The sequence below is a fragment of the Mastacembelus armatus genome, chromosome 3, assembly GCF_900324485.2.
Source record: "Mastacembelus armatus chromosome 3, fMasArm1.2, whole genome shotgun sequence".
NCBI classification, from domain to species: domain Eukaryota; kingdom Metazoa; phylum Chordata; class Actinopteri; order Synbranchiformes; family Mastacembelidae; genus Mastacembelus; species Mastacembelus armatus.
Window position 1 is genome coordinate 27,496,439 of NC_046635.1, and position 23,876 is coordinate 27,520,314.

Genomic DNA, 23,876 nt, shown 5'->3' on the forward strand with positions numbered 1-23,876 from the left:
TAAATGAGCAATCCACAGATGAATTAACTAGAAGACATTGCTGCGAATTTAGACCTGAAGCTGGAGCATTTAAGACATGTCTCTCACATGTTTGGGAAAACAACGACACACAAGTCAAAGTGTGAATTCTCTGTAGCTTTACTTCAAACAGTGATTGAGTTTTAGAACAGCAATCATGCATTCTTGATCCAACAAGAAAAATGGCCTTCTAGGAGGAATATTGGTTAAATAATGCCATGAGTCAAACAAAAACATCTGTGATTGAATGAGTGAAATTGAATATGTCATTGCCTTGGCACAATTACTGCTGTAAACAGAGTTTTAAAAGTCTGATACGTAATAAATAGATGACTAGCTGCTTCAATCATACTGATCATGCTGCTCCTGCTGCGAGACTCTAAATGTCAAGAGAAACTCAATCAGAAGCAGCTGAAGTAGAGCAGTGAGTAAAAAGACTGTACGAACAAAAACTCTATATACCACTTCTGTTTGGGGGTTTGTGTTGTATGTTGGTCCTGTACAGTTCATTTTACCTGCAGTTTTCCATTAGCTGTGTAAAGTGGCTGTCATTGAGTTGTCTAATCATTTGCTGAATCAAACTCAAGTTCTTCTGCTCTTCAGCCCTTTGTGTTCTTATTAAATCTCTGGTGTCTGGGCATGTAGTGCATCTCACATGTGTAAGACTTTTAGCAGTAGCTAAAACAGCTTCTATACAGAGAGGTACTTATTGAACACACATGATTAGCTCTTTTAAATAGATCACTTATCTAGAAACTGGGTATGGAATTGACGTCATACTGAATGCATTACTCACAATGAGATGGCAATATAATAAAAGGTTACTGGTTACATAGGTAGACCCTAAGCCCTGTTATAATTAAGGGTAGAGTTAGTGATTTGGGGGAAAACTCCTTTTTAAATAAGAATGTTAAAAAGTGTCCCAATCAAGCAGAAACCAGCGTAATCTATAAATTGTACAATTGCTTTTAATTTTTTTTTAAATCGCAGTCAATCCTTCAAAATTTACTTCTTCTCTTCTCATTCAGTCATACTTTCAGAATGACAGTTTTCAGTAAGAAAACAATGTTCATTTATTTGCCCATAGTTTTCTGTAAACTTGAATATTTTCTCTTCCTGTTTTCTGATCACCTCTCCTTTATGTCACTCGCCCTCCCTCACGCTCCTCTGTCTCTCCTCCCTCCCTGCTGTATCTCCAGAGCAGTGTGCCATTGAGTTGACTTTAATCCCTGCCTTCTGCCTCTTTGCTGTCAGCTCTCATCGCTTCAACAGCTCCCCTCCACCTCATTACTGTTAGTGAATGACAATACAGGGTGAGAGGAGGAGGAGGAGGAAAGTAGGAGGGCTGATGAGGTTTAGAGTGAAGGAGAGCCACCAACATTTCACACACACACTGTGCTTCACTCTCCATCGTCAACCTGTGTGTGCTCATGTGTCTCCAATGCTGAGAAAGCGAACATTTTGTTTCATTTCCTTTTGCCGCTTAGTATTTAAGAATATATGTGGGAGAGAACTTTTTCATGTTGCAACTCACTCAATTAGAAATAAACACTTGGAATATATCAGTCTGTGTAATTAATCTATATAACATATGAGTTTCACTTTTTGAATTGAAATAAATCAACTTTTTGATGATATTCTAATTTATTGAGATGCACCTGTATATTTCCTAACCTTAAAATAAGTCGTCAGTCTAAAACTTTGCGTTTTGCCTTTCCTCTTTCAATGAGACTGTGCCTCCGCAGACAAAACCAGCTGCATAATGAATATGGCATTCCCAGTTTGGGGTGGTATAACCTAACAGAGCTCTGACCTCAACCCCCTCCATAATCACTGGGATGCCTTATCACCCAGCGCCAGTGTTGGACCTCGCTGATGCTCTTGTGGCTAAATACAAGCAAACCCCTGCAGCCAGCTTCCAACTGTGGCTGGAGATGAGCCCATGTCTGCAGCTCCAAGCACGAGTCAAGACCAAGTTCAGAAACTATCAAGTTGGAGTCAAGAAAGAAAAACAATGCAGTGAATAAAAATAAAATATGCTTCATCCAACTTTAGCTACCATTGATGACTGGAATGTGACTTATATGCACAATCTGATTTTAGCCATAATTTTTACAATGATTCAGCAACACAAAGCATGTCATAATAGAGTTTGTCTAAAACTGTCTGACATTATGAAACTACACAAATTGTCACTATGTGGAATTAGACAAGATGCTCTGGCTTCTAGTCAAACATCGACTCTGCCCACACAATGTGGATATGGTGCAAGAAGCTGCACTGAGGAGGGTGCCTCTAAACTTTCATTAGACTTGTGACGTCTAGTTATTCTTTACAAAGCCAAACCTCATTCACAGCTAAACTTTTTAAAATCTAATTTAAATCCACCTTTTTGGTAATAGGCAACTGTTGAATCACCAGCCTTTGTGCCTAATTTACCTTAAACCTGTAACTCTTTCACTCTGAAGGAAAACTGTCTTTTAAGCCAGTGAGCCTCCATTAAATCCAAACCAAAGAAAACTTAACCATATAATCTTAATTAATTTCTTTAATATTTCAAGGATTTAAGTGACTAACAACTGTTTCAGACTCTGGCAGGGCCTGAAGATTGTGAACACGCCAAGAATGTGAATGCATTAATGATCCAAGGCAAAAAATGTGATAACCTGGTTTGTTATATTATGTGTACTCATTGGTAATTTTTGTTTATGTTATTTTCCATTCATAAAAATCCTTCTCAGAGCATGGTGGATGAAATGCCTGAAATGATGAAATGAAATTGCCCATAGGAGTGAGTGTGAGTGTGTGAGGTTGTTTGTCTCTATGTGGCCCTGTGATGGACTGGTGACCTGTCCAGGGTGGACCCCTGCCTTTCACCCAGAGAGAGCTGGGATAGGCTCCAGCAGGTCCCTGTGACCCTGGTTAAGGAATAAGCGGGTACAGAAAATGGATGGATGAAAAATCCTTTTCAAATAATCTAATCATCTGTCCCTGAGCTTTACTAATAAACTGTTGGAATAGCCTTGTTGGAGAGTTTCTCAAAATATAGACGTACATTACCCTGGTCATTTCTTAGCAACTAATTGTAATTGGTGTGTTGTAATATTTGTGCAAAGTTTGGTTCTAGGTAGGGAGCTCCTAACTTGAGCAGCAACATCCATAAATTCCAGTACAAGACAAAAACCTGCAGCAGAATTATATTTCCCCAGAATAACACTCACTACTGTAACACAGAAGCTCTTTTCAACCTATAAAACCCCATGTAATACAAATGCACACCTCCCACTGTAATTAAAGCCATTTACTGGTCCAGTCACAGTGGAACGTTGAATATAAACAAGGTTTGAAAGATCAACTGAAGGCAACCAGACATGGCTATAACAACCCCTATAATGGAAACCATGTTCCCATCAAGAGCTCCTCACAGATTACATGTAAAAACACACTACATTCAAACCCTCAACAGGAGTGGCTCTATAAATCTTCCCAACTGTTGCAATGAAGGGTTTCCAGGTGTGGAAAAACTGTGGAGTGGTAGAGTTTTAGTGTTATGTCACAGTGGTTGTGCCAAAAGAGTCGTGCGTTAATTAAACCAAAAATCCTTCATCTTTGACATGAAGTTCACCTGTCAGTCAGTGTGTCCAGCACTATTCAAACACTTTATCTACAGTGGCTTGTTCAGGTCTCAGCAAATGCAGAAGTTTATATGAAGTGGCTGGAATTATGTGCCATTAAATCTGCTGATTTGAATGAATAATAGGCATCCCTTTATGCTTTAGCAAACAAGACTGGACAGATTCTATGGTTCTGTTGGAGGGGGACTGTGGTGTACAGCCATGTGACTGAACAGAAGGACAATGTCTACGGCTGCTTTTTATGATGTCTGTGCAGCATTCATTACCCCAGTCTGGGGAGGGGGCTGTTAAAGGTAAAGGCTGTGAAAGGTAAGCATCTGGCAAAGCCCTAAACTCGGGGAATCTTGTAGTGTTTTCAATGGCAGGAACGGCTGAGCCATGCAGTAAATGCATTTGGGGCCCAGTGCCACTTTTTTCCTCCCCCGTGCAAGACAAGATCAATTTGTTTACCTTGATGATGTACTGAAGGTGCGCTGGTCACAGATTGCAGTAGGAATTTGTCACCTGCAGGTCTTCATTGACTGTTTGCTTTTCATTTACCTGCAATATTTTAAAACTGAAAACTTCTGTAGCTGGTTGATTAGTGATGATTCAATTATATCTGTGTTCTTGAAAAATAGCACCATTTAATAAATAAAGCACTGCTATCACAATAATAACCACGTTGCATTTTCTATAATTTCCTTACAATAAAAGCCTCTAACTGGTTTACTTATAGAAAGTATTTCATATGAAGCTGCATCAGCAGGGTGCACTACAATTATGTGTTAGTAACACATTAATATGTGGTTTCGCAAGTTAAACAGTACAAAGACAATGTTGAGTTTCTTTAGCTAAAGTGTCAATATTTATTTACACCGAACTGCTAATTGGCTAGTTAATTTCTAAGGTTTTATAAAGTGCACAGTATGTAGAATGTTGTTTATTGCTTTTTTCAAAAAGTCTTGTTTTGTTAATCAAATGCAAGTGTATTATTATCAATACTGTTAATCCAAAGATCATTTTATACATACTGCAAAATAAAACTTAATGTCATGGAAAATCATTATGTGTAATTTGCAAAAATATACTTGTAAGACAGGAAAGAAGCACATTTATTGTTTTATATCAAAATATAACATGCTGTGAAAAATGCCTCATGACATGATTTTTACATTTTATATTTTCCCATTTTGTAGTATCCACCTAGTTTATGTACCTAAATAGGTACTGTGGAACAAACAATAAACAGAACTTTAAACTGTAATGCATCTGATTGACTGGCAGCTATTTTCTACAGTACAATTAATTAGGATACTTTAAAAATGTGTCACTTTGATTATAATTAATGTACAAGCCATATGTGAAAATATCTGACTACTACTGTAAGTTTTTAAGTAATGCAGTTTTAATGCAGTTTTTCTTTTTTCTTTGCTACAGTTGATGCAGAAAGAGGCGGGAGGTGGATGCTGAAAACTGCCTGTCTATATAAAAGTAATTTGTATTGGGTTTGGACAAACAGCCCATTCTGCAGTTTGCACACATCCTTGTGTGACCTGGTTCTCCAAGTGTCCCCCCCCCCCAGTTTTAAAGTAATTGAAGAAGATGTGCGGGGAGAGAATAAGAAAAAAGTTCTCTGGTATTTGTTTCTGCTGTTGCTCATATATTTTGCAGCATCTGTCTGTTGAAACTCTTTAGCATTTGTTTTTTCTGTTGAAGCAATGGAGTGAAGATGTGCATGTGCACATAAAGAAGACATACAAAAAGTTTCAGTCTCATACATCCAATATACTCAATGACACATCAAAACATATTTGTGATGAGGCCTGTAGTCGACCAGACAGACGGTCAGTAATCAATAATATTGAGCTGTTTTGGCGTAGCTCATCAGGCTTAGCACAATGGCTTTTTATTGATCACAGATATATTGTCTGGTAAACATGGCAGTCTGAAGGCCAGCACTTCCACAACAACGTGATGCCTCAGCACCAAAGTCACAACAATAGCTCTCAGACCGAGCATTCCCATGTTGTCTTTGTCTGTCTTTGCAGACAGTTTCATACATGTCCATTAAGGTTTAGCTCATGGATCAATAAATGACACAGATAATAACTAGGGGTGTACTGAGCTTAGATTTACTAGATTTACTGCTGCTTGTCTGTTAATAAGATAGGGTATGACCCCTGTTTTGTTTTAAATGTGCAAAGCATCTGTCACACAAGCACACACATGCATAGCAGCACACAGAGGCATTACCTCATTAAAGGGCTGAAACTTTGACACTTTGACCAGTGACTGGCTCTTGGTGTAAATCAGGCCATCCTGCCTTCACTTCTTGCCAGACTTTATGACTACCAGCAGCCAGACTACAAAGAAGCTGTTACATTAGCAATGACTTACACCAGTCACTTTATCCGAGCCATATGTGGCCGAATCCCCGGCCTCCGCACATACTGTCGATCAACACCCGCACCGCTCTGCAAATATGTTCCAGAAGAAATTAATGGTGTGTGCGTGTGTGGTTTGTGCTTTTTTGTGTATCTGAACATACTGTGCTTGTGCTGTATGTTTTGTTGAATGTGCCCATATGTTCCTCTTTGCATTTGAGTGGATATGTGCACATACATGTGCATGAGCGCTACGTTAACATTGAGCAGACCTGTAATGATTCTGTGACACAGAGGCCCACACCTCATCCCTCACAGATCCCACACTCTTCTCTCAGGGGCAGAAATGGTTTGAGGAGAAACAGACAGGTCACAGAGAGGGAGAAGACAAAGGGAGGTTCAGAGAATGTCAGTGACAAGAAAAGTACTGAGAGAAAATCAGTGCAACTCAATCATTTTTACACCAAATGTAAATAGAACTTGACATTGCCAAACAAATAGTGGAGTGTTTGTTGGCATGGTGCTTAGAGGTATATGCATATCCTAAATGAAGTGTCATTTGAGGTGTATGTGCAAAAATGTTGTAATAATCAAAAAGAGACAGATGCTGGCACACTGATGATGCATCTAAAGCTGATTTATTGGGCCAACACACAAATATTCCTCAGGTATTGTCCACCACCTGATCATCACCAATGGCCCAGTAACTACATCAAAATCAGACTGTTCACACTCTTTCCAGCAATAAGAAATATCATAGCTACACCTGCAGCGGAGTGACAAATTAAATGAGAAAACAGCATTTAGTATTTTAGGAAGGGGTTGGGCCACCATTTGCCACCAGAACAGCTTCAGTATTGAACACTACTGCAGGAATGAACACACATTCTTCCATTGAAAAGATATTCCCTCATCTGGTGTTTTCACACTCATCAAGCCATTCAGTGACTCTTCATGATCTATGGATAGGGGCAGTGTCATTAAAGACCACTTGTATCAGGGCAGAAATGTTCCATTCAAGGATAAAGGTGATCCCTCTGAACAACTCTGCGTTGATTTGCAGGGACCCTTCCCTCTAAAGGGACAAGTAGATGCAAAGTATTGGCCGAAAAATTATCCCAGAGAATAACAGAGCCATCAGATACCCTCAGTGTAGGGGTGAAGAATTCAGGCCTGTCTGTATCTATCAATATGTGGCAGGTGGTGTCGCATAACAACTCTGGACTTCAGCCCCAAATATTTTGAACACGGCTCTGAACATTAAGTCTATTCAAAGGTTCACACCAACACTAAATTAACACTAGGTTAACTCTCAGGACACAGATTGATCTTGGAGTGAAGTGGAACTAATTAGAGTGTCAGAGAAAGAGGTAGTAATTTCGCAACGCACATGAAGGAGGAAGCAGGAGGAAGGTGCAAACTCACTGACTCAATAGTCATAAAAGCATGGAACGTAAAACCTCTCCAACCAACTGCTGCCTACCTCGCTCCAAAGAAAATATAAGCCCAGTGCAATCATGACTTAGCCCCTGATGATTTCAGCTGCTAAAAACAGCCCTGGTGGCAATCAGATGTATGACTCTCTCAACAAGCAATCCATTCGATCTAATGATAATTTCCAACCAGATCAAATCAATTCCATTAAAAGAACATTCATCGCAGTTCTATGAACAAAATTATCACATTAGTCTCTGTGTAAATATTAAATGGTGTAAATAAATAAAAACAGAGACCCACTTATATTTATTAAATAAGTTGAAAAACTAACAATAATAAATGATTATGAAAACTGTCTAATGTCAAAATCCTAGGGGAGAGATTCAGCAGCATCATTGGCATATCCTTTTGATTGGTGTCCTATCGCCACCATACCACCATTTCCTGCTCAGGAGTGGAGTTAATAGACCATTTCACTGTGTTTAGACCCTAGATGCGTTCGGAGAGCTTTAAACAGCACTACCACTCAACCAGCTGCTCAATTTGTTTCAGTATTTCCCATGGCCCGAAAAGGATTCTCCCCATAAACCACTACCATAAAAAACTGTCGACACCCACAACTGCAAACAAGATCGGTCATTAAATACGATTGTATTCTTTTTGAATATATGAACAGCTTTGCAAAACTTTTTCCAAAACTAAAGAAGCTCTTTTTATTTGTATGTCATCCCATTGTAAGGTCTATAGACCAATTAGGGTGCGCAGGAAAAAACATTATTGCACAATATACATAACTCAAAAGTAAACCTTGAAGCCAGAAAGAAAACTTTTTTGGCTTATGTGCTGAGTGAGCAATTTTCAAGTGACTGATTCCAGTGTCCAGTTCCTGTAATACATCAATGGATTAGACCAATCACTGAATCAAAAGATGAAGCCTCCTCATTTACTTCAATGTGACCTCAGAATTGGCTCACTGAGGATTTGGCAGAAAAAGCAGAAGACAAAATGTTGGCTAAACATCTTCCATAATAACTGAATACAATGTCATCTGACATCCCATCATATCTGCCAGGCACATATGGACAAGAATACACTCCATTTTAACACAAACTGCATAACTTTACTGTTTCTGGATCTGCTCTTTTTGAAATGTTTATCTCCCCTTGCTGTTTACTAGCAATGTTTGATGTAGAAAAGCAGCATTTTTAACCAGCACTATCACTTTCCTCAATTAAAAACACAAACGTTTGATTTTGCTCATGAGGGAAAGAAACTCCACTTTACAACCGCAGCTGGACCGTATTTTCATAGTTCAACATCAGAGGAATGGTGACTCATCTGATCGCATGAACTTTAAGTGAATTCCCTACTTCATTTTTTATCATATCAATAATTTAAAAATTCTCACCTTGATAGTTCTGACATCAGTTTTTTTTGAACAAGCGATCTATGAAAAATAAGTGAAGGTCTGTAGGCCACAGCTGATAACCCTGGGTCAGATACACACACACTGACATGCACCAGTACCAAAACGTAATAAATGATTAGTTATTAAACTCACCATGTCCCAACACCAGCGCCAAAATTCAACACAGACACACACAGACACACACAGACACACACAGACACACACAGACACACACAGACACACACAGACACACACAGACACACACAGACACACACAGACACACACAGACACACACAGACACGAGGCTGTTGAGCTTGGATTAGAGTCAATTGAATTGTTCCCTTACATCTGCAGGACTAAATCACAGCTCCACAATACAGTGGTGACATATGGCGGCAGCATCCACAAAGATACTGCTGGTTATTGTAATACTGTAAACACACATGTATGCATATGTCCCAGCATGTGTGCGTGTGTGCATAGTATTCACAAAATTGTTACAACAGCAGAGAGGAAAGATAATCAAAGACAGACTACAAGAACAACAGAGAGCAGTGGATGGCAGAGAAAAAAAACAAACAAAAAAAATTAGCAAGAGCAAAAGTGGGATATGAAAGATTCATCTTTTATTTCTGTTTTAGATATTTCTTTTTCAGTAAACGTGGTACTGCAACATCCATGCTTCAGTTCAAGCTGGGGACCTTGGTTGCCTATCATAGCCCACTCTCTCTCTCTTCACACCTTTCCTGCCAGTCCATTGCCTTTCCAGGAAAAAGCCAAAAGGCCTCAACATTTTCCAACAACACAGTTGGTCATGCCATGATTTTCAACAGCCACACAGCATCTGAAAATAATGGTATAAAATTTGAATTTATTTAAACAAATAGCAATATCTTTCATTTGAATTCATAACCCTTAAAGCAAACAAAGCTGCAGCTTTCTTCTCAGCTCACTGGCATTTTATATTTTATCTTCTCAGCCCCACACACCTGGAACCTACCACCTACTCAGGTAAGGACAGAGGGAGCTAAACAAAAACAGAGCATCAAAGTCACACCAGATAACCTCAAAATGTCTCTATAGGTGCATGTAAACATGCCTAAGCATCCCAAATGTACTAAAAATCATCGACTCCAAAACCATTTAAACAATCTTACCAGTTAACTGCACCCAGCCTCTCACTGTTCACAGGATCTACTCCCTCCTTACAGCCACAAGAACACACACACACACACACATGCACACGCACACACGCACACACACTCAAAGTAAATCCTGCCCTTAAACCAACCACATGTCCAAGAAAAAACATTGCACAATTAACAACTAAGCAAAGAAATTGGGGCTAAAATGATAAAACAGTGTTAACGTGGACTAATCAGAGTGTAGTGAACAGAGAAAGGAGAAGCCTTTTCACACAATCCTGCTGTTACACTGTGTTTTAGCATACAACAGATAGATAGCTCAGTAATTTTATAATCAACAAACAAACATCCAGTAAACACAGTGTAGTTGACCACGAGACAAGTTTGCGGTTTCCAGCTTGTGCTCCTGTTCTACTTCCTTTTAACCAGACAACCTAATAATGACTTCACAACAAATGTCATGAAAGTGTTTTGGGAAACTCACTACCCCTTTATCCTGTCACTGGCACTTGTGGTCAGAGCTTTGTAAACAAAAGTTACAAAGCACAGAAATGAAGGTACAGAGATTACAAAGCTCATGTCAGGAAATCTGGAAATCTACATTGACCTGAAACCAACCAATAGCTGAAATGACAGAAAATCCATCTTAAACTGTTGGTGGGATAAAACCAGCAAAACCACTGGGATGGTCCTTTAAGCCTCCTCTACCTTAACCTGTGAGCCTCAACACAACACACTCACAATATTATCAGGTAAAATTTAATGTGAAACTGTATTTTGAAGAGTGTTTTGCACCAGTGAATAACACAGAAAAGGTAAAAGTGATTTGTTACACAACACTCTTCAGGATTATTCCCTTATTACCAATTAAAGATAATACTAAAACTGAAATTATATCATGGGTTGATGCAGATCCCTTTCAAATCTGTACACCTATCGGTCTTCCTGAGGTCCACAACAACTGAACACATCACAATAAAGACGGTACAATATTACAGACAGTCCAGGTTACATTTAAGCACTTTTTTACATTTCAGATGATCATTAAAGCTAAATACAAAATGTCTACTCTAGTCCTTAAAAAAAAAAAAAAAACATAAAAACAAATAGACTAGACACCTCTAATCTATTGCAGCATAATTACTTTCACCCCCTTAATGTATGTAAATCAGTTAATGGTGAATCATTAGTGACTGTGTCTCAGAGAAGGGCCAATTAAAGGTTACAGCAGTGAATGTAAAGAATATGTGTTCCCTCTCCAGTAGAACCCATTAGCAGCTAACAGAGGACTAAAGCATGCAAAGATAATCTGTTTTACTGTGCTGATGAAATCAGGGAAGGAGGGAGGTGGAGAAATGGAAAAGGCGTCAGACTGAAGAGAAAATCGAATATTGTTATTATTATCATCTTCCTCGAATAGATAAGATAAGATAAGAAGTTTCAGTGGGGAAATTCAGCAGCTCAGAGCTTAGGAGCTTATGTACAGTAGTTGGAGCAAGCACTTGAGAAAAATTGATTCAATAGATTATGGCTGTTATTTCTGTTCGTCAGAAATATTTAATCAACATTTCATATATCTACTGCTCATCTCCATCATTTTTTGTAGCTGCAGGCTGTGATCATTAATAAGGCTGCCAATAAAAACCTCAGTGATTCTGCCTCGTCACGCAACAAAAAGTTCAGATCTCAGTTGAATCTTATTGACGTATTTTAACTTCAGTTACAAATGTTGAAATCTGGACTCCAACCTTCATTCATAACTGAACAAAAATTATAGCATTATCACACCATTAGAATATGTATGTGATCTATATGAACATTTAACAAGACAGCATGGCTTGACTTAGTGGGAGATCTGACACTGCTTGACTAACCAATGACTGAACCCTGGCACTAAAGGAGGAAATGGAGCCTGGGATCTAAGGGATCCTTAGTCAAGCAGCTGTAGTATAAGCACACAGATTTAATGTTGGACTGCAGGAGAGCTGTCAGTATCTCTTTGTCAAATCCTCTCAATTTTCTTTTCTAAACTTCTGATTTACAAAACAAACTCAAATTTACACCATATGGGGCCTCTAGTGTCTACACCTCCTGTTGCTTTTCCAGCGGTTATAATCTACTAGTGTTTCATGACTGTATGAGGTGACAGATCTCACTTGAAACAAGTCACTGATGAGCAGTGGATTGTGGGATACTTATCGCACTGCAAATAGACAGTGTGGACCAGTAAAGGATTCATAGTTTTGGCCATATTGGTCCAAGTGACTCTGACAAATGTTGATTTTTCCCCTCAACAGGTTTCGATTGACAAGCAAAGGAGAGTTGAGTTTAAAGAGCTCATTAGACGTAGTTGGCAAAGTGGAGACAATAAAGGTAAGTGGACTGTTCCTAAGGGGCCAGAGCGACTGAAATAGCTAAACAATTCACCATCACACAGCTTTACACTGTTGGAAAATTTAGTCATCTAACATCTGGACTGAAAGTTACTTCCAGCTAATGCTGTAAAACCGGCAGAATGTGGCTCTGACCCAAGCTGCTCCCAAATGAAAGCCAGATTTTCTCCTATCAGAGGAAAGGATTTAAAAAGGCCTGTTTCTTGTCCCTGTCAATAATATTCAATAAAAAGAAACAAGAACAATATCAATAAAATGATCAGATGAGTACAGAAATATTTACTGCTAAAAGCCTTTTTTCAAAGGCACGAGAAAACCTTTGATAAATATGAATCAGATTTTTAATTAATAATGCACCATAATGCATTTTCACAGACTCATTAAAATTCCTGTATCTGTCTATAAAGCTTATTCATACCTGTGCCTATACATACCTCTAAGTAAAAGCTTGCTCCCTATAAAATACACACATTTTTCAAAAGATACAAACCTGTGATAAAATATTCTGGACACAAGGTTCAATTTGTAGCTTTATCTGTGCTTTCACCTGTATGTCATGGCCTTCTTCAACAAATGGAGCTTGATAAGGTGACCTAAGTAAAAGCCATTATTGTATTATCAGCCATTACTGTAGTTATCAGTAAGACGAAGCACTCTGCAGAGCTGCGTAATATGATGACGATGAATGTCTTTGATCATCTTATCAAAGACACTTATCACCTGGAGTTTTCAGCTGCAAACTGATGTGCAATTCAGGAATGTAATCTGCCACAGAGACACTGTACACACTGACTTGATTGTGGAGAAGTTCTGAAATGGTTCTGTTCTCTGAGATCTGACAGTTTTTTTTTTTTTTTTTTGAAAGAAAAAAAAAAACATTGTTGGAACCAACCCTAACATTCTGTAAGGTACCGATTATTTAAGGTACAGATTGTTAATTTAGACTAACGTATGTCTCTTAAATTTAAAGGTTCTCCATGGCTCTGACATGTCATGGCTTAAAGGCGCTGACACGTGAATAATTCAAACACTCCTGTTACCAGTAACACTTGAGGTTAACGTTTCTCAATCCAATACAAAGAAAACTGAAGCAGAACTCAAATGCACAAGAGAGGGACTAATTCAAACAGGAACAAATTTTTATAAGCACTTTTCAGAATAACGGAGTATTGTCTTAGATCACTGACCCATTGTACAGAGAGGCCAGAGTTTGTTTTGGACAGTTTTTTAGATTATCTGAATATTTTATTTTATTCCACATGTATACTTTGAAATAAGAAAATATCATAATAATAATAATAATAAAAAATATAGTCAATATATTACATTGGTAATGTGGTAAGAGATTACTGAGTGTTCCCAGTATTATTGACTACCTGCCATTTTAACTGGCATCAGAGTCACAAATAGGGGGGTCAGTTCCTATTACTGCCACTCTCTAATGCTAACTGTTTTCACGTCATCTCATAATCAGCAATAACAGTCCATTTTCTTTGTCAAAAGTGCAGCACCTTAAAGCACTTCACTACTAAAGCTGATGGGCTTGCTTTATATAGCCTGGTCTCTGCCCACAACTCTTTCAAAAGCTGTTTTACAGCTTGCAGGTCATGACCGGTGAGAAGCTCGCTTTCCGCCTCATTTCACCACAGGCCATTATTCCTCATGCCATCCTCTTGTGTCAAAAGGGAACTGGCAGGTGAGTGTGCTGCAGCTCTGCTAGCAGCAGTAAATGGAAACCTGCGGAGGTGGCCAGCACCTGGCTACTACCTGTTATTATCGATCAAAAGAAAGAAAATAAAAGTTGTTAAGTTCAGCAGGAACTGGGAGAACATTTGAGAAGGATCAGTGTCATTTTTGTTCACTTGGCAGCGGTTGCTATTTCATGTAGAATGTGTATGGGATATCTAAGAAATGCTGATGAATTTAGTTCATAAAGCATTTTCATTTTCATTCTAAAAGCTGTGAGAGACTTATTACTGAGTACTATGATCAGTCCGAACCTGCATTCACAGTTGTTTCACTACTATTCACTGTTTGGGTTTAGCTTTAGAAAAGCTGATGAAACAACATTTGCAGATAATATTCAGAATAGACTTTAATGCGCTAACAGTATTACACAAAATAGAAATGATTTAAAAAAACTGAAAATAATAAATTTAAGTAGAAAAACAGAGAGAGATCGACAAGTGATGATGAAGACCTTCAATTTAAATATTGTCTATTAAAATATTTACAATTTAAAGAGGCAATAATTATTAGTTTTATATTAACAATGGAGCCAATTAATAGGTAGACCAAAACAACCAACATACACTGAATATTGAACATTCACAGGGTGTCCTCAAACACAGCTGCAAAATAATGCTAATATTGCTGAATTTCATTATACTTCTTTGTTGATGAAATTAACACTGCACTTTATTTATCACAGTATCAAAGCATACAAGCCAAAACATGCTGTAGATACTGAATCAGACAAAGACATAATCACACAGCCAGCTCACATACTCAGATACAGCACACTAACATGCTACGATCAAGGCCACATCTGTCCTGTCTTCAGCGCCTGCTGGCTAGGATCTGAATGTGAAAACAGCCGTGGCTCTATTTCTAACAGCATACCCCTGCACAATAATCATGATGGTAATTTTAGGCCATGTTCAGCGTCAGTGACAAGACTGAGCCATCATTAGTATGTGAGGAAGGCAGTCGCTGTATGGGGTCATGGAGGGAATGCTGGCATGCTGCCACACTGCTAAAGCAGGGCGTTGGACATGATCAGACTATAAGCCTCAGCCTGGCTTTGTTGAGGTTCTTGGTACGTGCTAGCTGATCAAGGTCATTGATCAGATTCATTATGTTCTGGAATTTCAATCACTCATTTTAAGTCAGTGGCTGTGCTTGATAAACAGCAGGTTTGAGCCGGGCGAGGCTGGTGGGGCAATATGAGTGTTAGCATTTACTGATGTACTGATGGTGAGAGCAGCACTCACAGCTTCAGACCTTGCTCATCCCTCACATTCTGCCACCTGCTCCTCACCGAGAGGCGGGGTTGTGGCAATCTATGGGGAGGGGAAGCCAGACATGGTGGGGGGCTCAGTCACTGTGGAGCAGCCAAATCCCAGACGCTAATCAGCACTCTCAACCTGAGAGCTGCTCAAAGGCTTCTAAACACCTCTAAATGTTGCCTTTTTTGATTTAGCTAAAGATCGGTAAAAATGCTCATACCTGTCAGTCTAGTAGGCTACGGCTATTGCTATTTCATTAAACCCTTGACAGTCTCACCATGTGTTTCTGAAATATTAAAGGCATGACACATCTGTTGCATCCTAAAAAATTTTTTGTGTGTATTTTCTCAGGCTAGAGCTGACACTAGACATGCCCAGCACCTGTCTGCATTTTAATGCCAAAAGGATATGTGTACACACTCACACAGACAGGCACACATGCACACACTACATACACGGTGCAGCTGCAGCCCACTCGGCACCTCTCAGCGCAGCTTTACAGGAGCAACGGTACAAATGAGTCAGGAAAATGTGTAGGTGGACTCTACATCCAACCCAGCCATTAGAGGGAGGGAGGTGTGTGAGACAGAGAGAGCGCCAAAGGAAGTGGATGTGGGGTGGTGGGGGGCATTGCTTCTGAATAGCTTTTAATTCTGGCTATGTTTGTAATAATTCATTGTAAGAGGCCGTTCATGCCCCATGGATAAGGTTTCGGTTATTGTAATGACGGTGTTCATCCTGGCTGTATCTGGGGGTTAGGGTGAAAAAAAAAAAAAAAACACACACACACACACACTGTCTCTTAAAGGATCAATTCACCCCAAAAAAATCTGAACACAAAGGAAGTACTAAAGAAACATAAGTTCTTTTGTGACATTTAGCCATGCAGGTACTTCTGGTTTTATGTACTTTGATTTAGACTTTGAGACACCATCTTAGATGTCTCCACCAGAATACAATGGAGGTCAATAGCAGCAACAACGCTAACAGCAGCAGAACAAACTAATCTAGAATTAGGAACTAGCCTAATAGGCCTCAAGCCTGCTATCAATGCACCAAACATTTGCTAAAACTAAGACAGCTGCAGGCTTGGACAGCCCGCTCAACAGCATTAAAAACAAGACAAACCAACCAACAGCCAGACCTTACCTGTCTTTGCCCCACTGACACACCTTTCTTCTCTTCCACAGCCATTCACTGGAGCCAGCTGCACTGTCAGCCATATTTCTTCCTGTCTGCTTTAGGCTCCGCCCATTTATACCCAGTTCACTCAACACAGAAAAGAATTTCCGGCAAACCCTCTACACCCAACTTCCACTGGTCGGACCTTAACTTTCCAACCACGCTGCTCTGATCCAAAACTAGCTCGATACATCTGAGCTTTTTACTCTTGAATGCTGTTTGTACAGCATCTTCCCAGGGAACTGTAAGTTCCACTAAATACACAATCCTCTGTGTTTCTGAGCACAGCACAAGGTCTTAGATTGGTACTGACTATCTCCTGAGGCACTATGATCTGATTTCCTAAATCTACCCTCAACTGTCAGTCTCTCCCTGATTTTAGCTGCCCTAACTTATGCCTGTTCAAGATTGCACCCTTCCTACTTTTTTCACCCTCTCAAACAAACAAAATCCCTTGTTGATTAATCTTCTCATCCTCATCATCAGGGTTATGTCTCCAGGTGTATCGCCTTTGAGTCAGGCTAATTTTACCCCGTGAGAGGACGTGTCACACTGAAGCTGAGAATCGTGGTGCTGTGCTCCTCACTGCTACATGTCTATACTCTGACAGTGTCCATCTCCAGCCTAACCTTAAACCATTATACTCCTTTGTTAAACTTGTTATGGGAAACTCCAAATTCTCTTTACCATACAGACAGACACAGCTTAGGCAGCATGGAGCTCCCAGCCACTTTCTAATATAAATGTTAAATGCTTTCTCTAGCTTCTCTACCTTTGAAATGGGCAGATCATAACTGTTAGGGGCCATAACAACCGTGGCAAAAGACCAAACTGCAGGCACCACAGTTTGAGTTTGCCTGAAAAGGCCTGATGCCTCTATCCTCTTAATGCCATCAGTCGCCTGCTGCCTCAGGCCCTGTACCTGCTCTTTATTGTTGACAGCTGCACCGTACCACCTGCCTAAATTTTTGACTGGTTTCTCTAATACTGTTGGAATTGCTTCCCCATCTAGACAAAACCTTTTGTCTGCCAGAAGATCCTTTACTATTAACACACTTCTTGATTTCTCTGGGTTGACCTTCATCCTAGGACACTGTAAGTTAGAGACAACCTTATCCAATAGTTTCTTTGTATATGCCGCACTGTAGTGAACTCACTGTTGTAAAACATACCTGGATGTCATTAAGTTTGTCATTAGACCTTTTACTATCTCTGGTATCTTAAAGTAATCTAGTGCTTCCCACAGTAAGCTATGTGGTACAGAGTCAAAGGCATTTGCTAGATCTGAGAAAACCATGTGCTTGTGTCTTTTTTTCTCTCTTTGCTGACTGAATTTGGTGCCAGATCATGATTGTGTGCGCCAAGCATCCAGAAATACCTGGGATTACAGCTTTCTGTACTGAGGTGTCAATAAACGTATTACTCTCTAGGTAACTTGACAGCCTCTGTGCCACTACATTAAAGAAAATCCTACCTTCCACATTCAGAAGGCAAATAGGCCTAAATTGTCCTATCTCAACAGAATCTTTCTCCTTAGAGATAAATAACCATAATACTTACACAAAATAATGTAGCAGGCTTCAAGTCTATTTTAGAGATTGCCACACCCTCAAATCATTCTGGAAGCCCATGCTTAAAGTGTACAACTTCTCAACACACTGTCTACTTTTAAATACTATTGCGAATGTGGGACATGGCGGATGTGTGTTTTTGTGCACAACAATTGGATATAAGGTGTATTTTGGTGAAAATAACCCCATTAGGCAAGACATGATATATAAAGTTTTGGTAGTTAGCAAAGCCAGCTCTAGTCACTATGACCCAGCAGATGAAAGAAAAAAAGTACTGAAGCCATTTCTGGATGTGCAAATAAGTGTAATGAGCGACCTGCCACAATGTGACAGAAAGTCTAATACTTCCTGTTGGCACTGAGTCTGCACTGTTAACTGCAAGCAGCTGTTACTATGGTAACAACCAGGAGGGAAGAGTGTAATAAAAACATTTCTACATTTGTCCTGTCCAATTCCCTCCAGTGATAATTTTGCGTCTGTTCAGTTCTTCACATTCATATAAAAAAAAAAGAACCGAGTCAACTACACAAAGTTACCAAGATCCTTTGGAGTGTGAGGTACACGCCTCAAACTATTTTATGACTCTGTGGTGGCATCAGACATTTTTTTGCAGTGGTCTGCTGGGGCAGTAGCATCACAGCAGCAGACAGAGGTGGACAAACTGAAAAAAAAACAAAACTCTCGCTGTCTAAACTCATTGGACGACTTTGCAGATAAGAGATCATCACCCTGTTAGCCATCATGAACAACATCTCCACAGGACACCCTGAGGAACAATTAAATTATATCAACTTTCAGGAACTGTTTTGTTCAGATTGAAGTGTTAAAATAAGCCAGAAATTTGTGCCCGCTCTTGTTTTGGAACACATATTGAGAGCTACTTCCATGAAATGTGAGAGTCACAACACACTGAGCATTTCACACTATCTCACAAAGTACTGTGTACTGGAGAGAAGATATTTATGGTGCAGACTGCCAGCCTCAGAGAAATCATCTCCCAGACAAATGAAACACTTGCCGATGTTATTACTAGTGAGCTCAGGTAAACCTAACTAATACTGTTGTTGGACTTATTGTTGTGATGTTTGAGGAGTTTTGTGCTGAAGTTTTATGTACTTTTACTGTAAATCTGTTTCCGTTGTACCACAGACTCCAGATACCCCCGTGTCCAAATTATTTCTGGCTTGTATATTTTTGCCTTCACACTGGTGCCCAAGTCTCCCTGTCTTTGCTGCATTCTCCTGATACTCTTTAACCTTTCTCTGTTTTTGCTCTCACACCACACACACACAGGCTGTCTGACTGGGCCCCTGAGTCCACTTTAACTCCAAAAATATAAAGAGGAAATGCTTGCTGAGTGATATCATGCTCTGGAAAAGGACAGAAAAGCCTTGAAAAACCTTTTCAAGTTGGACTCTTTTTGTTTACACCCACCCGTTCATTTCTCATTTCGCCATCTCCCAGTCTTCACACTTTCCTCGGCTCTTGTTGCTGTTGTACATGTAAGTTGTCATTGCATGCATCTTACATCTTACTTCTTGCCAGGACAAATTCTAGTGTATTTCTTCTGCTTGGTGAATTCTGATGCTGATTTAAATGAAAAAATATGAAAAACCAGCTACAGATACATCACCACATAGCACAGAGGCAGAGACCGATCAGTGTTTTACTTGCAGCTTTGCATATTGTTTGTCCAGGATGATTTTTAACCATCAGTACAGAGATCTTGGTTCTGTTTTTGTAATAAAACATGTTTTCAATATAATCCGTTTTTATTTATATAAGGGCAAAACATCTTCCAAACATAAGTACGACTTATTTCCTAATGTATGAAACACCAACCCCCTGTTGCTTTGTAATGTGGATCTCATATGTAGGTTTTCATATGCGTCATTTAAGATGCAGTTATGAGGATTAGAGATCCGGACTCTCAGACATGCCTATCTTTTAAGTCTGACATCCTACAGTATGAAGCTGGCAAGACTCAGCAAGACTTCATACTTCAGTGCAAGTACAAGCAGCTGCACACCTCCACTTACACAGCAGACGCACATCTGATATTACTGTACAAGATGGCGAGCTCCTCACAACAAGTTCACTGTATTTCATTGAACAACACCAAGAGATCAAATGTATGCCTTTAGCAACTTTTTTAACAGATTTTACCACCACAGCCAGAGTTCTGTGGCTGTGGTTCCAGGACTGACCGTCCAGTGTGTGAGGGAGGGCAGCAGTTCTCTTTTTTTTCAAATTTATAAATGAATTTATTTCATTGTTTGTACAACATTCTACACAAAAAGCTTTTGAAAAGAGAGGTAACTTTAGATGCATTTTGGCAGAAGTTTGAAAAAAAATAGCAGTTTGACCTCATCTTACAAAATGTTGCAAGAGTACTTGATTGCAGACAAGATGGTGGTCTGCCAAACTTGGCAGGAAGTTGAAAATATTTGCCAGAAATTGGTAACCTTGGTAGATTTGTGGTTGGGTTTACAGTCCGAGTTAGGGTTAACATTAGGGTTAGAATTAACCGTAACCCATCCCAAACTGAATCATACAGAGCAGGGAGAGTTATCAAGTTAGAACTATCTGGGTTAGGGTTGGGGCAAGGGTGGTCTCTCTCTGGTGGACTCCGGTTTTTGGGTCATCCAGTCCTGTGTTCAGTTAGTCAGAAGCTGGAAGATACCAATTCAATTTGTCTTCCCCCAGTCCACAGTTATCTGGGATGGTATCTTCTAGCTTCCAACTGACTGAAGTACACCTGATCCAGGTAACGAGCGGGGTCAGGCAGGGAAGTGGCCCTGGAGGAACATGGGTTTGGCAGCCTTGGGTTAGGTTAACAACTTCCAACCGAGTTTGACAGTGCCCAAATCTTAGTAGCAATCTGCCATCTTGTCTGCAGCCAGGTATATCTAACATCTTGCAGTGTTTCAGGAGGCTTTAGTTACTTTCCACTGAAAATATTGACACTTCAAAAAATAAGGATCCAGTGTACTTTTCTAATGCATGTGCAGCTGATACGGTGTGCAGTCTACATGGATGTTCTACAGACATTTGTGAGGACTTCCACAGACACAGAAACTCACAGCCACATGGACTGGTCAGCCAAGGCTGAAGCCCTGAAAATCAGAGCCTCATCTCAATCTCAACCTACTTTTGCTCTGCTACTGGTAATAGACACTTATTACAATATTACAATATATTAATACAATATACAGTAACCCTCCAACATATAACATGATCCTCAGTCACATAAAGAAGGAAAATCAATGCCAAACACACCCATGTTCTCTTTCTGTAGTTAGACACAAAAAACATAGATTTAAGAAATAATTGTAGTTTAAAATGATATAATAGAATCGACTGTGGATAAATGACAGCTAAAAGAAACAATATTGAACAAAAATGGGACAATAAAATATTTCATGTAAGATATATTTTGTGATCTAAATTTTGATTTTGTGGGACTTAACATTGTTCCCGTGCTGTTGCGACAGATTCTGCACACACTGGAAAGTGACAGAATGCATGTGCGAAAAGGAGACACCCGTGACACTACACTGAAGGCAGGTCAGATCCCATGGAGTTTAGTCTGCTCTCAGCTGGAGTTTGTGTGTGAAAAAAAAAACAAACCGCGAAAACTGAGAGTCAGCAGCTTTGAAGACAGCAAGCAATGGAAGTCCTGCTGCTTGCCTAAATGAAGGCCACATCCTTTGCCCCAAAGAAAAGACTGCACACATTATTCACTGCTTATTCTCAGAACTCCTTCTGTTTTCACTATTTTGTCCCTGCACCTTGTAATATCTGTAGTTACATATTTATTTTACTTACATTTTCTTTTGTTTCTTTGTACTCCAGTATTTTTTCACTACAGTGCACATCCATACACAGTAGTCACAACTTGTATCATGCATCCAAACACACAGCTGGACAAAACTGATACACACACACACACACACACACACACACAGGATGGGTCTTCCCACTCAGTTCATGAATGTATAAAGCCCTGTGCTGCTCACTGAGCCTGAGGGGGAGACTCTGCAGCAGCACAGCAGTTTGCATCACTTCACACACTGTCTGATCAACATAAGAAATGGGTCAGTGGGGTGGGTGTGGGGGTGGAACGGGTCATTTGGGGTGGTAGGAGGGCTTTGTAAGGGAAATAGAATTCCCAATTCAGAGGAGCACTGCAAATGTTTTACAGTAGAAACTCTGCAGGGAGAAGACGGAGGGAGGCAGCAGTGAACCTTATCGCTCAGGGTTCACTGCTGAAATGTAACCATTTTAAAAATACAAGAAAATTAGGAATTAGCATTTACAAACAAGTCTTGGGCTTCTGCTTTACTAAGCCACATCACCTTTGGATGTCTGTCATACAATCAGGCAGCAACCATGCTACTGTTAGAAATGGAAAAGAGGTCCTGGTAGGATTTAATGACTGGACCTTATTTAAACTAATATTTCAACCTATTATTAGTGTCATTTGAGTTCAGTTTTACATCAAAAGCATTGTAAAGGTGTTCCTATCACCTTAGGACATTCTTACACCAAGAATATTAAACAAGCCTTCATCTTTTTTTTCCCCTGAACATTTTGAATTTATATTATCCAACAATTACACAAAGTCCACAGACTCTGTCAGTGGTTAGCTAATATGATAAAGGAGCCAGCAAAAGAAAATTCACATTGAGCTGCAGATAATTAACATAGTGAAGCAGATTGAATGGAGCTCTACAAGAATGATAGCAAGCATACAAAGACAGCTGGAGTGCTTTGGCACTAAGTCTCTATTCAGGTCAGGAACATACATGTTACTGCATCAGATTTTAACCCACCTGGTGTGGCAGCAGTAACACATATTTATAGTTTTGTATTAAGTCAATGTGGCAAACAAGATGAGAATGATCATAGTGTAATAATGAGAAGAAAATGTATTGGGTACTAGTCGGTGGTTAGATGTGGTGGAGTTAATGAAGTGGGGGTAATCTTCCTCCAGCGCTGCTGATGGCTGTCAAGCAGTGGAGACAGTCATTCATTTGCAAAACAAGTTTTAAAAAGTCATCAGTGATGTGATGTGTGAATGATCGTCTTCCTTGGTGGCATTATTTTCCACTTCGCTTCGGCTCTCCTGTGGTGTTGTGTCACTGCAGAGAACCAAAATCGCTAATCTGTCCACAATAGTTACAGTAAAGACTGATTGTAAAAATAGATTGATTGGAATTGTTTTGGGATAAATACAATCTGTATATAACAAGGAATGAAAATCTATTTCCTCATTCCAACCTGGATATATTAAGAAGATTTTCCTTTGCAGCAGTTTAGGCGCTCATCCCCATCTGATGGATTGCTAGATACACAAATAATTGTCACCAAAATGTCATGTCATAAGATTTTTAATTCTGATGGCATATTTATGTCATTCAGTCTGTCTGTTCTGGGTGATACACTTTTAGGTGTATTTTGAAATATTTAAAGGGACAATTGAGGTGATACAATACACGTGAGGTTGCAGTTAATTAATAGAAAGTACTGCACTATATGCATTAGATTAACATAAGAAACAATGGAAATACATTTAGATGTGCTAGTTCCAGTTTTATGCATGCTGGCTCACCGTCATGGCTTACTGAGATACTGTATTTGATGGACCTGTGTCATTGTTAATGAAAGTATTGGCATTTTACTTGCGTGCTTTTTTCATTACAACAGCTCA

The 23,876-nt window shown here is 39.5% G+C and overlaps 1 long non-coding RNA gene across 2 annotated transcripts in view; it reads right to left on the reverse strand.

The window, feature by feature from the left end:
- LOC113122708 (uncharacterized) overlaps positions 1-23,876 on the reverse strand; it is a 93,875-nt gene that overhangs the window by 64,052 nt on the left and 5,947 nt on the right. Inside the window, exon 1 of one of the 2 annotated variants that reach the window (XR_003294887.1) lies at positions 16,560-16,632. The exons of the other annotated variant lie outside the window; for it this stretch is intronic. This is a non-coding gene — a long non-coding RNA (uncharacterized LOC113122708). Of the gene's footprint in view, positions 1-16,559; positions 16,633-23,876 lie in introns of those variants that run through there. 2 annotated transcript variants of the gene reach the window in all.